The sequence below is a fragment of the Bos grunniens genome, chromosome 23 (assembly GCF_055505025.1).
Source record: "Bos grunniens cultivar Pamir isolate PY7600 chromosome 23, Bosgru_T2T1.0, whole genome shotgun sequence".
In the NCBI taxonomy this organism is placed as follows: domain Eukaryota; kingdom Metazoa; phylum Chordata; class Mammalia; order Artiodactyla; family Bovidae; genus Bos; species Bos grunniens.
Window position 1 is genome coordinate 23,476,435 of NC_141187.1, and position 12,819 is coordinate 23,489,253.

Genomic DNA, 12,819 nt, shown 5'->3' on the forward strand with positions numbered 1-12,819 from the left:
CTTTCAAAACAGAATGGAAAGAGATTCCATAACTTATTGGTATTTCTAAGTTTTAAGTTCTCCTGATATTAATATTTATTTTCTGGCTATATGAAATTCAACATAACATTGATCTACATTACATATTAAATTATCATCAGTTGATTCTATTTGTCTATGAAAGCTTAGTAATTCTAAGCATGTTTCCACATCTCAGAAAAGAGCTGAACAAATAATTTCAGGTTTTCTCTGTCTCTAAAATGTAAGGATTTCAACTATTGAATTTTAATAAATGAAGAAGTATAAATCAATAAATCACAAGTAACATATATATAGCACCGGCAGACATTTCTGCCTGCTTACACTAGCCTATAGATTGCACAAAGTTGTACATAATTCAATAATTTTGGTGCATTTTCATGTTTATACTAGATTTCTTGAGTCATATGCAAAAATACACTAGAATAGACTAATGCCTGGTCAACAGTCACATTATTTTATGACAGCTTGGAAATATATTAAGTAATTAGGAAAAATAATATTTTATTTAATAGTGCTAAGATGAGTAAACATGTGTAAATTGCATGCCATGTAGTAAAAATTTGTAAAGTGTTAGTCCCCTCCTATTTTATGTGCTTCTTTCCCTATATGTCTGGACAAAATTGCCCCTAACACTTTAACCTATGGGACTGCACTTTATTTTTGTGGCAGATGGTTTGACTAAGATATAGGTATTTCTGTGAGAGATTACCATAAGAAGTGGATTTTTGTTTAGTTGCTAGTCCTGTCCAACTCTTTTGCAACTCCGCTGACTGCAGCCTCCCAGGCTCCTATGTCCATGGGATTTCCTAGTCAAGAATACTGAAGTGGGGTTGACACTTCCTTCTTCAAGGGATCTTCCTGACCCAGGGAGATCAAACCCATGTCTCCTGCAGTGGCAGATACTGCAAGTAGCATATGTATAGCACCGACAGATACTGAGCCATCGGGTGAGCCCAAGTAGTGGATAGAAAATGGTATAAGAGACCGAGCTATGTTTTGACTCATTAACGCTTAATATAATTTTTCTTATTTTGTGTTTGTAGACATGGCTTGAGAGCTTGTTTGGAGGTTCTAGCAGGGGAGCGCAGCTACTCGTAAACCCTTGACCGAAGACTGGTCCTCCGCTATCGGGGATGGTCGTCCCCTTCTACCGAGCGCGCAGCTTCGGGAGGGACGCACATGGAGCGCTGAGGGAGGAAGGGGACACCCGCCTAGCCAGCCAGATCAGCCGAACCTACCCTGGCGATCAATGGGGTGACAGATGTCGAAACCAGATCGTCCTCACATCCTGTAGACATGGCTTGACAACAACAAAATAATGTCCCTCACCATCTAGTTCTGCAAGGATGAAGTCACCAGCCACTGCTGTCACTGACCTTCAACGCATCCTGAAAGGAGTTCAGGGCGGAGATCAGGAATAAGGCCCTTTGTGTTCCAGTGAAGCTGGCAGAACAGGCCTTCAGATAGATATTTTCAGGGGGAAGTTTTATAAGCCCATTTTCTTGCATCCTCTCATATCTGAAAAAGCACTAAAATAATTAATGGAGACTTCTGCTCCTCTGACTAGCAGCAGCTTTCTACTGAGATGTGTGCTTGATTGTGTGCATCCCTTCTTCACAAAATCATATATATCCTGAACCCCACCCTCCCCCCCACCCCTTATCTCTTTGGAACAGTTCCTTAGAGCTGAGAGGCTGTATCCTGGGCTACAGTGCTCATAAATCCTCCAATAAAACTGAACTCATAGATCTCTTGTGTGTCTAAAAATTTTTCAGTTAACAATCTAAGCAATCACTAGGTACACAGTTAGTTGGAAGTTACCTTACTTGTCAAATATTAGTACCCCTATTGTTAAGTGACACAAGTATGAAAAAGTATCTGGATCTTTGAATCATGAAATACCATGCACACATATCGGAATGACAGAATAACCTTGATCTTCCAAAATGGTTGTTTGCAATCAGCTTTGCTCCCTCACCTCTCATAATTTTTCTTTTTCTGTGTTTATATCCAGCATGGTCATTGTTGGTCTTTTGTGACCTATCCCTATCAATTTTATCAATAAATATCTGCCAGCTTATTCTTACGTGTGTGTCTAAGTGCATATATACTGTGTGCTCAGCTGCTCAATCTTGTCTGACTCTTTGGGACCCTATGGACTGTAGACCCCAAGCTCCTCTCATGGGATTTTCCATGCAAGAATTCTGGAGTCACTGGAGTCAGCTGCCATTTGCTCCTCCAAGGGATTTCCCCTACTCAGGGATCAGACCTGTGTCTCCTGGCTCCTGCATTGGCAGGCAGGTTCTTTACCAGTGGGCCACCTAGCTAGATTTATGTCAAAAGGGCAAATCGCATGTTTCTGTGTATATAGGTTAATCATTTCCAGCTATCCTAAGGGAACTTGTAACTAAGTATTTCAGTGACCATCGCTTTTAAAAAGTACATCCTGTTTAGGGAATGTTGTTTTTCTTACTTCTTAAAATTAATCTTCTCTTCTTGGGTTTGGACTAGTACACCCTAAGTAGGTTGGCTGTAAGACCAATATACTCTAACCAAATTGGCTATAATATGAATAAATAAAGCAGAACTTCCTCCTTCCCTAACCAGTCCTCCTCTCAGACACAGTAGGAACTGGATGATGCCTTTTTTGGGCATTTTTGTGTTAATCACTCAAAACTAACTAGTTACTACAAAGGTAAACAGCATCCCTGTAATATAGCTGATCTGTCATGGCCTAGCTTTCTATGACTTATAATTCCTAATCGCCAAATACCTATAGTTTACTGTTAAGAGCATAGTCTTTGGGAACTGTCAGGTCTGCGAAATGCCTCTGAGCTTCAGATTTCTCTTCTGTAAAATACAGATTTTAATATCATAGGCTTGCTTTGGTGATTGAAAAGTATAATGTACATAAAACTTACAATACCTGGCATATAATACTCAGTATCTGGAGTTAACATCTTTATTATTCTGCAAGGCCTAGTATTTGCTGAGTCCATACAGTGTTTCTATAAATAAATTTTGCTGGATTGAATTGCCAATGCTGGAGTGTTTATCTTTTTTTCTTCTTTTATGTCATAGGAAAGAATCAGTATAATTTAATCAGAAGTGCAAGTGTTCAAGGACCTGTTCTATTAAAAACTGTCAGGGTTTTTAATAAAAAAAAAAAATTAAGATTTTGAGGTATATATCAAAATCTTTTTAAAAACTGAAAATTTAGAAAAAATCCAAAAGAATAAAAGTATAAATTAAAAAAAAAAACCAAACTGTCAGGGTGACCTTCAATAGAATGATTGATCATCTCTGTATCCTCACAAATAAATTGAGGGGCATAGGACTAGATGCAGTTTAGAATTAGCATTAATTTAACTAAGATCTCATAAATAAGTTATATGTTTATAAGTGAGTTGTTTTGTTGAATTATTCTTCGATATAATAATTTAATTTAGAGACATTAATTTCCAGGAAAAGGAGGGTTTGAGTGCCAATTTATTGGCATTGTTTTCTCATTTCCTTAGTCCCTACAGTTAATTCACCAATTTCTTCTTTTTTAATTAAGATATATTTGATATGTGATTGTGTAAATTTAAGGTGTACAGCATGTTAATCTGATTTGTATTTGTATATTGTAATATTGAATATGATTGCTATTGTACAGTAATTATGTTACATAATTATATTTTCTTTTTAGTGGTTGGAATAATTAAGTTCTAGTCTTTTAGCAGGAGAAGGCAATGGCACCCCACTCCAGTACTCTTGCCCGGCAAATCCCATGGACAGAGGACCCTGGTAGGCTGCAGTTCATGGGGTCACGAAGAGTCGGACACAACTGAGTGACTTCACTTTCACTTTTCACTTTCATGCATTGGAAAAGGAAATGGCAACCCACTCCAGTGTTCTTGCAGTGTTCTTGCCTGGAGAATCCCAGGGATGGGGGATCCTGGTGGGCTGCCGTTTACGGAGTCGCACAGAGTCGGACATGACTGAAGTGACTTAGCAGCAGCAGCAGCAGCAGCAGTCTTTTAGCAAGTTTGATGATTATAATATAATATTGTCTGTATTCAGTATACTCTGTACAGAACTCCAGGGCGTATTTACTACTCATTGTAAGTGTGTACCCTTAAAAACAACATCTATCTTATTTTTTCACCTTATATCCCTTGGCAACCTCTATTTCACTGTCTGTTTTCATAGGTTTGACTCTTTTAGATTCCACATGTGATATCATAGAAGCTTGTTTTTCTTCGTCTGACTTAGCATGATGTGATCAAGATCTATCCATGTGGTCACATACAAAAGGATGTCTTTTCTCATGGATGGATAATATTCCATATATTATCCGTTATATGTATACATATACATATATATATGCCACATCTTCTCCAGTTTCTTCTTATATTCATATACTTCACTAGGTATGCAAAATATGTGAATTTTAAGTTGTGAGCCATTTATGTACAAGCATACCTATATATATATACATGTGTCGTGGGTCAGGTTCCTTAAAAACAGAAGCTGAGGTACAGATTACTGCATGTGGATCATTAAGGAAGTGCCCTTCAGGGAAAAGCTGTGAAGGAGGGGTTTCTGAGAAGGGCAAAGAGCTAAGAAAAACTGGTCTCTGGTAAAGTCCAGCCTTTCCCGATCAACAGGGGTGAGGTTCCAGACAACCCTTTTCTAACCATGAATCAGGCAGTCATTAGCACTGATGAGATGATGACACTTCCCAGCAAGGTGAATCCCATAGATCACAGGCAATCCTCTTGAAAAGAGTGGCTATGGATACAGTAGTCAACACCTACAGCAGCTGGAGAGCAGAGAATGCCTCTGGGACAGAAGTTGTGTGAGATCCCTCAACAGCATCTACCACTATATGGGACAATATTTGCATTATTATAACTAGTGCCTATATGCATGTAGGTGATGTGAAGAACGGTACAAGCATTTATCCTCTCCATAATTCAGCTATTTCATCTGAAAAATAAGAGGACACACTAAATAATCTAAAAGCCTTTCCCACTCCTGAAATTCTGGGAGTCTCTGTTTTAAGAAAAGAGAAAACAAGGTTCTATCTCCCTTTCTTACATTATCTAAATGTGTATTTCCGTAGAGTCGCAAAGTGTTGGACATGTATTAATGATTACGCAGGAGCAACAGCATTTAGTTGCTAGGTAACTGAATTTTACTAGTTTCTGTTTAATCCAGTTCTTAATTTCCTTATCTATAAAACAAAGATAAAATAATATTTACTGTTGTGAGGATTAAATATATTTAATGCATGGAAAGCACTTTATAACAATATTCAGCATGTAGTGAGTGTCCTATTAATACTAGCAATTAGAAACGTGTAAAGCAGTGAGGTTATAGTAAACAGTGTTAAAAGACCTATTCAGCACTAGATTTTTGATTTTGTAAAATGCACTTTAAGTATGATGAAATTTTTATTTATCATTATAAAGTTCATAAAACTAATAAACAGCTTAAGGATTATACACTTACGTGTCTTAATACCTGTATTACCTGTGTCTTTACCTGTATTTCCTGGTATTTTGCTGAACAGGCAACTCTGCAGAAGGGAAGTTAGTAAAAAGGTATTCAAAACTGGGGAGAGGAATTGCTATATTTTGTTAAACAAGCCTTATATTAGGTATTCTAAAATTCAGTGACAACAAATGAAAAATATATATACCAGACAAGATTTTCACAAGACAACTAGACATTTTTCATAGTAGGGACTGAGTCTGGTAAGTCAAATTTTAAAGTGGTAGTTACATAATAGGGCTTGAATAAATGTTAGTGTTTTGTTGAACATTTTCTAAGAAAAAAGTAAGATCAGTAGAAGAGATGGAAACAAATTTCCCCTAGTTGAGAACTCCTTGCTCAAACTCCTATGACAAAGCCAGAAATTAACTTCATGGTTATAATTATGATCACATAGTACACATTCTGAAAATACATTTGAAAGAACATTACTTAAAAAATCATTTAAGATCTTTAAGATCATTAAGATCTAAATAAAAATAGTAAATATTTGGGGTAATTTCTTACAGTCTCTTTTATATTATTTATTTTATAAAACAGAGTCAGCCTTTCCCCTTGCCCTCTCCCTCCTCACCGCAAAGTTAACATAGTTAATATATGACCTATTTGGAAGATGATGAAAAAGACTGGTATTTTGATAATCATCTACCACTGAATGGTTTTTAAAATGAGTTTGCTCTCTTAAAAAATAATAGTTTTCAGGCAGTTCAGAACAAATTTTAAAGAAGCAGAAACTCATGACTCAAATGTATTTAGTATTAATGACTGCTACATGCTCCTTGAAATTCTGCCTTTCAGGTGTAGTAGGAAAAAAACTAAGAAACTTAATATTATTAATCTTCCTTTGGTGTCCAAAATAGGAAACTAGTTTTGATATTTTTAGAGATTACTGTTCAGATATAGTAGTAGGTATCCCATAAACTCTGGGTCTTAAGAATCTGGTTTAAGAGAGTTCCTGGCAAGGAGGAGAAGCAGAATAGTTAACATAAGAATATGCAAAATTCAGAAGTCACAATTGAATTAATAAACTGGGGATTCACAATGTGAAAGAGAACCTCATCTATGTGAACATATTATGATTTCTGCTTACTTAATTTCTTAATTGTATTTTTCTTTTGGATAGCTTAAGTACAGTACCAAAGAAGGTTTTAAGGAATGAAATGAGGGCCTACAATCCCTTGTACCTGAATCTGTTTTTCTGTGGCTTCTGAACATTAAAAACACTGTAACTTGAAATAATATTCTTAGGGCACACCACTGTTCCCCTAGAGACTGCGTACATATTGGAATTTATTGTTGTGGTTTAAAAAAAAATCGTCAGCCTAAAATTTTGTCTTGAAAAAATACTGATGCTTGGGATCTACCCACAGAGGTCATGATTTAATTGATCTGGGTATATCCTGAATAGGGTCACTTTTAAAATCTCCCCAGATTGTTAGATTTGAAGATAAAGTTGAGAACCACTGTTCTAAAGAATAGAGCCGCTAGAAAACTGAATCAATTACTCAATGATTATTCATTCAGTGTGAATGACATACCCAATATATAGAACTAAGCGCTATGAGGAATGTGAAAAGTTGTCACTGGGTTGTGGAAGAGAAAAGACTGGCATTTGAAAAAATATAGAACAATATGTTAGTGCAGATGATTGGTGACAATATGTGTGGTGCTCATTGCAATGGTTGTAAGAATTTAAGAAAAGAAGCACATGTTGTGGGTAAATAACACATACATACACGAAGAAAGTTGAAGGTGAGTTGTCATTAAAGAATGGACAAGTTTTTGAGCACTAACATAGCTACCAAATCTAGCTAGATTTTTAAAAACTAGCTTTATTGGGGTATAATTGATACAAAGAATGGCGCATATTTAATATATAGGATCTGATGAGTTGGACAGATGCAAACATCTGTGGTACATTCACCACAATCAAGGTACCAGACAGATCAAAGTAAAACAACTTGGATTTTATATTTTACTCTACCCTGGAAAAATGTGTCTATTTCTACAGAAAACTTGCTACCCCTGCTTGGCTTCCTTATGACAAAATATGACATTACCTATGTGTTTAATTGCTCAGTCATGTCCTACTCTTTGTGACCCTATGGACTGTGGCACACCAGGATCTTCTGTCCATGGGATTGTTTCCAGACAAGAATGCTAGAGTGGGTTGCCATTTCATCCTCCAGGGAATCTTCCTGTCCCAGGGATCGAAGCTGTGTACATCATTAATTAATTTCAATATATTTTAAACTAGTAGAAACACCATAGTTCTAGGCTTATTTGTGGTTTAATAATTCAGTTTATATGTTTATTGGGTTTAATCAAACTATGACCATTTTGTTTTTATATATAAGATATTCATATTCATTTTAATTGAACTTGATGTTACTTATTTTGTATAGATCTATGCATGACCCCATCATTTTTAAAATTAGAGCTATGTTTATGCTCAATGCTCTAGACCAAACTTTTAAAATCTGAGCACTCAATCATTGCTAGAAATAATGAAGTCTTAGAAATTAAGGAATCTGAAGGGCAACTGAAGTCTTAATTCCTTTTTTTTTTCTAAAACATATATATATATATATATATATTGATGTGGACCATTTTTAGAGTTTTTATTGAATTTATTATAATATTGCTTCTGTTTTTGTTTTGGTTCTTGGGCATAAGGCAAGTGGGATCTTAGCTCCTCCACCAGGGATAAAATCTGCACCCCCTGCATTGGAAGGCAAAGTCCTAACCACTGGACCACCAGGGAAGTCTCTGAAGTCTTAATTTCTGACAAGTGAAGACTAATTTGATCACTCTTTGTAAGTTTTGACCTGTATGTTGGAACTGTGCCCATGATCTAAGTATGGATATAGCACTCATTAGAATTAGGTAGTGCTCAGTCACTCAGTCGTGTCCGATTCTTTGCAACCCCATGGATTATGACCCGCCAGGCTCTTCTGTCCATGGAATTATCTAGGAAAGAATACTGGAGTGGGTTGCCATTTCCTTCTCCATGGGATCTCCCCAACACAGGGATCAAACTCAGGTCTCCCGCATTGCAGGCAGATTCTTTACCACTACTGCCACCTGGGAATTAGATTTGCAGTAAATCGTTCAGTTCAGTTTAGTTCAGTTGCTCAGTCGTGTCCAACTCTTTGCGACCCCATGAATCGCAGCACACCAGGCCTCCCTGTCCATCACCATCTCCCGGAGTTCACTCAGACTCACGTCCGTTGAGTCGGTGATGCCATCCAGCCATCTCATCCTCTGTCGTCCCCTTCTCCTCCTGCCCCCAATCCCTCCCAGCATCAGAGTCCTTTCCAATGAGTCAACTCTTCACATGAGGTGGCCAGAGTACTGGAGTTTCAGCTTTAGCATCATTCCTTCCAAAGAAATCCCAGGGCTGTGTTAGATATATAGAAATTACTGTCATACACAGTGGTATCTTCAAATACCAAGGTCATTATAAATACTTATATATCTATGCAACTTATGGGTAGAGATTAAAACCTTCATTGTTATTTAAAAAGTATGAGGAAGGGAAATGTATCTTTTGTTACCTGAGGAGGAAGATGATACATTGAGAATTTTGCAAGTAATTAAAAGATTTAGTGGCATGATTTACGGGGATGACATATTTTACCTTTGGAAAATACACAGCACGGTGATTACAAATAAATAAAGCAAGAAAACAAATTAGAAATTAAAGGCAAATAATTTTCAAATGAACTTTTTGGTGATGCTTTTCTGAGAATCTTAACAGTATTTTTCAATCAAGATGACTGCCTGTACAACCAACTTGTACAGGTGTTTGTATTGGTATTCTCCCTAGGACCATGTGTAAATTTATAAATTTACATTTATAATTTAATGTAAATTTATTATTGCATTAATAAATTTTTACCTAACAAGGCAGGCTGGATATCCTCATCAATGAAAGGCTTTGAATTTTACAAGTGACAAGAATGCTTTAATACTTGTTACTTTCTGTTCTCATTCATCTTTCCCTCCTCAGTCAACATTCCAAGATATATTTATCATTAAAAAGTTCATTTCACTCTGAACTTTTGTATTTGTAGCACAAGTTTAACTCCTAGCAGTTGATTTCTATAACCTGAAATTTTTATAGTTATCACTAGTATCTTCTGTAATATTCCCATATGCTTGATCATTTAATGATGCTCAAAGAATTTGTTCTATTCACTCAAATAGTGATAAGTTTTTATTTTAGTGATTGGTATATATACATGACAAAAGATGGTGTGGTGAATTATGTTGTCTTCTATAGCCACTAAAAATCACAATATCTTTTGATACCATATCTTTTAAAAAGAAGTACAAGCAAAATTTAAATTGATATTTATTATTAATTTAATTCATTCGGTAATTTTCTGTCATCAGTATTAAAATCCTTTTGTAATATATAAACTTTTAAATACATTTTTTTCCTGGTAAGAGGGAAAACTCTTGGCATGTTTATTGAGATCACATTTGAAGTATAAATTAACTATGGAAACATTGGTAGATTTATGCTCTTGAGATTTCCTATACAAGACCATGTTGTGTCTTTCCACTGATTTGTTTCTAGTGAAGCATTTGTTTATTGCTAAGATTATGCCCATGTTTTATCCTTTTGGTTGTCATCATAAACGGTATCCTTTCTTTTCCATCTGCCATTCTAAATACCCATGATAGCACTTCTAGCTTGTCTTTGTAACCTAAGAAATGGATCTTGTTGCAAGCCTAAAGCATAATAAAGAAATATCTCCACTCAAATTACAGAATATATATGATTTTTTCCTCTAAAATGCATGTATTATTTGTCTTGTCTGTCTGGTTGTAACTCTCAACTATCAAGTAATGATAACAATTACATTAGTTTTCAGTAGTAAATTACTACAGACTTTGTGGCTTAAAACAGCAGAAATTTATGACCTCATAGTTTCTAAGACAAGAAGTCCAAAATGCATATTACTGTGCTGATATCAAATTGTCAGTAGGTTGTGCTTTTTCTAGAGGCTCTAGGATAGAATCAATTCCTTGACTCTTCAAGCTTTTGGGGGTTGCTAACATGGGCTTCCCTGGTACCTCAGCTGGTAAAGAATCTGCCTGCAATGTAGGAGACTCCAGTTCAACTCCTGGATTGGGAAGATCCCCTGGAGAAGGGATAGGCTACCCACTCCAGTGTTCTTGGGTTTCCCAGGTGGCCCAGCTGGTAAAGAATCCACCTGAAATGTGGGAGAACTGGGTTTGATCCCTGGGTTTGGAAGATCCCCTGGAGGAGGACCTGGCAATCCACTCCAGTATTCTTGCCTGGAGAACCCCCATGGACAGGGGAGCCTTTTGGGCTACTGCCCATGAGGTCACAAAGAGTTGGTCACAACTGAGAGACTAACCAAATGGAGTACTCTTTGAAACAACTCATGCATTGTATAAGGAGAGCAAGTTGGCAAGAGCATTCTTTGGCAAAATATTCAAAGTATTTTATAGGAAAAACATTTTTCTGTCAGGTAAATATGGGACACTGAAAACCATTAGGGATTCAGGAATTATGATTAGGTAGTTTATCTTCTATTAGCCTTGAAAGTTGTATTAAAATCACTTAGAAAAAAACAAATATATTGATATCACTGTATACTTGGTATTGAACCATCAAAAATAGCACAGAAAATGTATTGGTAAATGAAGATCTATGTCACACAGCTGATGCTAAAGAAACAGTTATTATTAATATATTTCAGGAATCACTAGTAAATAAAAAGTCTGGCACAATCTAAGTTAAATTTGAACCATCTTATGTATTTTATAGTCAAACAATGTACACATATTGGAAAACATCTATAGAAGAAGAGTAGAAAGATTCAATAAATCTTAATGAACTCCATAGACGTAGTCAGAGTAATTAAAAATTTAAGCCTGGTTTACAAAAAAAAAAAAAATACATTCTAAGGAATTGCAATGAAAGGAAATGAATGAAATTTAATAGCAATGATCTTCTTGCATACATAAAAGGACAATAAAACCAAATCATTGTTAAGATTTTCATGATTCAGTTCAGTCACTCAGTAGTGTCCGACTCTTTGCGACTCATGGACTGCAGCACGCCAGGCTTCCCTGTCCATCACCAACTCCAGGATCTTGCTCAAACTCATGTCCATCAAGTCGGGGATGTTATCCAACCATCTCATCCTCTGTCATCCCCTTCTCTTCCCACCTTCGATCTTTCCCAACATCAGGGTCTTTTCAAATGAGTGAGTTCTTCGCATCCGGTGGCCAAAGTGTTAGAGTTTCAGCTGCAGCATCAGTCCTTCCAATTCAGGACTGATTTCCTTTAGGATTGACTGGTTTGAACTCTTGCAGTCCACGGGACTCTCAAGAGTCTTCTCCAACACCACAGTACAAAAGCATCAATTCTTCGGTGCTCAGCTTTCTTTATGGACCAACTGTCACATCCACATATGATTGCTGGAAAAACCATAGCCTTGACCATGCGGACCTTTGTTGGTGAAGTAATGTCTCTGCTTTTTAATATGCTTTCTAGGTTTGTCATAGCTTTTTTCCCAAGGAGCAAGCATCTTTTAATTTCATGTTCGCAGTCACCATCTGCAGTGATTTTGGAGCCCAAGAAAATAAAGTCTGTCACTATTTCCACTGTTTTCCCATCTATTTGTCATGGAGTGATGAGACCGGGTGTCGTGATCTTAGTTTTTAGATTGTTGAGTTTTAAGCCAGCTTTTTCACTCTCCTCTTTTACTTTCATCAAGAGGCTCTTGAGTTCTTCTTCTCTTTCTGCCGTGAGGGTGGTATCATCTGCATATCTGAAGTTACTGATATTTCTCCCAGCAATCTTGATTTCAGCTTGTGCTTCATCCAGCCCAGCATGTTGTGTGATGTATTCTGCATATAAGTTAAATAAGCAGGGTGACAATATACAGCCTTGATATACTCCTTTCCCAATTTGGAACCAGTCCATTGTTCCATGTCTGATTCTAACTGTTGCTTCTTGACATGAATACAGATTTCTCAGGAGGCAGGTAAGGTGGTCTGGTATTCCCACCTCTTGAAGAATTTTCCAGTTTGTTGTGATCAACACACTCAAAGACTTTGGTGTAGTCAATAAAGCAGAATTAGATGTTTTTCTGGAACTCTCTTGATTTTTCAATGATCCAACAAAATGTTGGCAATTTGATCTCTGATTCATCTGCCTTTTCTAAATCCAGCTTGAACATCTGGAAGTTCTTAGTTCATGTATCATTGAAG